The sequence below is a fragment of the Orycteropus afer genome, unplaced genomic scaffold (assembly GCF_000298275.1).
Source record: "Orycteropus afer afer isolate SDZICR_OR568_19922 unplaced genomic scaffold, OryAfe1.0 scaffold00278, whole genome shotgun sequence".
In the NCBI taxonomy this organism is placed as follows: domain Eukaryota; kingdom Metazoa; phylum Chordata; class Mammalia; order Tubulidentata; family Orycteropodidae; genus Orycteropus; species Orycteropus afer.
Window position 1 is genome coordinate 4,565,849 of NW_006921865.1, and position 2,975 is coordinate 4,568,823.

The 2,975-nt window shown below is 40.2% G+C and overlaps 1 pseudogene; it reads left to right on the top strand.

The window, feature by feature from the left end:
• The first annotated feature begins 893 nt into the window (after positions 1-893).
• On the top strand, positions 894-1,505 carry LOC103205292 (annotated as a pseudogene).
• The last annotated feature ends 1,470 nt before the right edge of the window (positions 1,506-2,975 follow it).

Genomic DNA, 2,975 nt, shown 5'->3' on the forward strand with positions numbered 1-2,975 from the left:
AATTTTTATTCCAGTTTATATCGAGATTTCTGTCTTTTTCTTTTTGATCGTGGACATTTTAAATTACATTAGACCATGTGAAGTTGGGAATTTTTGTATTTCTGTATTTTTGTATTTCTCCTTTAATTCAGCATAACCAAAAAAAAAAAAAAATCAAACTCATTGCCATCGAGTCTTATCTGACTCATAGTGACCCCTCCTTAGGTTTCTAATTCAGTATACAATAATTTTATTATTTTTCCTTACATTAAATATTATAAAAACTCCTCGGAAGGAAGGTTGGCCAATCTACTTCCATAGTGATACCGCCTCGGAAACCCAAGGAGGGGTGGTTATGAATCAGATCCGACTCGATGGCAGTGGAATATACTTTACACAGATTTAGAACTACTCTATTTTCTGGATAAATTAGCCCCTTGTGTCAGTTATCTTTTGCCACAGTACTTTTGCATAATAAACTACCTCAAATGTAGTGCCTCCAAGCAGTAAGGGTTTCTTTTTCCTAACAAGTCAGTGGACTGACTAGCTTTACTGATGCATCTGCCATCAGCTATGAGCGATATAGATAATTATAATGATATTGGCTCAGGTCTTTCATTAGTTTTATGAAAATTTTGTTCTCTTCTATGTGTCTTTCACTTGCACAAGTGTCTTCTTTCCCTTTTTCTGGCTAGCCTTCTTGGAATATTCTAATGGTAGCCACAGAAAAACAAGAAAGGAACTGGAGATGCACAATACTCTCTCAAGTATTTGCTTACAAGAAGTCTGCTAATAATCTATTGGGGGCCGCTCGCTGAGGTGGGTACAGGGAGGGATGGTATAGAAAAAGTCTGTGACCACCATGATAGCATTAGGAAAAGGCTGATTCCTTGGTTGCATCCATAGTTCCCAGGATGACTCAGTGAGAGATAGCCTCACTTGTGCCAGAGACCCCTGACATCAAGCTCTTTGGGAAGTAGAGCACAAATGATGTGCAGATCAACTGACATTTCCCTGCAGGACTACATTGCAGTGAAGGAGAAACATGCCAAGTACCTTCCCCACAGTGCAGGGCGCTATGCAGCCAAGAGCTTCCGCAAGGCGCAGTGCCCCATCGGGGAGCGCCTCACCAACTCCATGGATGCACAGCCGCAACAACAGCAAGAAGTTCATGACCTTGAGCATCATCAAGCATGCCTTTGAGATAATCCACCTGCTCACGGGCAAGAACCCCCTGCAGGTCCTGGTGAATGCCATCATCAACGGTGGCCCCCGGGAGGATTCAACACGCATTGGGTGAGCTGGGACAGTGGGGCGATAAGCCGCGAATGTGTCACCACTGCGCCTGTGTGAACTAGGCTGTCTGGTTGCTGTGGACTGGTGCTGGTGAGGCTGGCTTCCAGATCATCAAGACCATTGCTAAATGCCTGGCGGATGAGCTCGTCAATGCAGCCAAGGGCTGTTTCAACTCCTAGGCCATTATGAAGAAGGATGAGCTTGAGCGTGTGGTCAAGTCCAAACGCTGATCTCCTGGCTGTGGCCCAATAAACCTATGAGCCCTTTTGGGCAGCCCTGTCAACAAAACAAAACAAAAAGTCTATTAGCCAAAGTGAATGTATTATTCTTGCCCAATCAGGAGACAGAAATGAAGAAATGACACAATTATTTAAAATGACACTGTCTGTCTGTCTCTCTCTCTCTCTCTCTCCTTATGTATATGTATGTAAAAACTATGTATATATACATATGTATGTATGTATATGTATATGCATTGACAGGGAACTACAGAAACTCATGCCATATTCAGAAGAGGACATGGAATGAGGTATATCATTGCGGATGTCATTTGGATCTTGGCTGAATACAGAGAATATCATAACTATTTTTTCCCATGTGTTGTATTCACTATGCAGAGGATTTTGACTGTGCATCATAATAAATTATGGATAACATTGCAAGAATACTTAATTGTATTTCAGAATACTTAATTGTGCTCATGGGAACCTGTACAAGGGACAGTTGTTCATATGAAACAAGGGGGTATTATGTAATTTAAAATCAATAAAAGAGTGCTTCAGGGTTATATCCTTTCACCATATTTATTTAGTCTATATGTTATGCAAACAATTTGAGAAGCTGAAGTATATGAAGAAAATGCCGCATCAGGGTTGGAGGAAGATTCATTAACAGCCTGTGATACTCAGATGACACAAACTTGTTGCTGAATGCAAAGAGGGCTTAAAGCACTTACTGATGCAAATTAAAGGCTACAAGCTTCTGAATGGATTATAACTCAACATAAATAAAACGAAAATCCTCACAAGTGGGCCAATAAGCAATTGCATAATAATCAGAAATAATTGAAGTTGTCGAGGATTTAGTTTTACTTGGATCTATAAACAACGGCCATGGAAACAGCAGTGAAGAAATCAAATGATGTAATGCATTGGGAAAATCCGCTCCTAAAGACTTATTTATAAAGCAAAATGTCACTATGGGGACTAAAGTGTGCTTGACCCAAGCCATTGTATTTTCAATTGTTTCTTTTACATGTGAAATCTGGACAGTGGATAAGGAAAACCAAAGAAGAATTGATGCATTTGAATTATGATGTTGGTGTAGAATACTGAATAAATGATGCATTGCCAAAAGAATGAACAAATCTGTTTTGGAAGAAGTACAGCCAGAATGCTCCTTAGAAGTAAGGATGGAAAGACTGTTTCACAAATATTGGACATGTTATCCAGAAAGACCAGTATCTGGAGAAAGAATCATGTTGGTATAGTAGAGGGTCAGCAAAGAAGAAGACTTTCAATGAAATGGATTGATAAAGTGGCTGCAACAATGAGCTTAAACATAGCAATGATTGTGAGGATGGCCAGGACCAGGCAGTGTTTTGTTCTGTTCTATATAGAGTTGCTATGAGTCAGAACCAATTTGATGGAACCTAACAACATAACAGGAGCTCTGGTGGTGTAGTGCCTAAGGCACTTGAC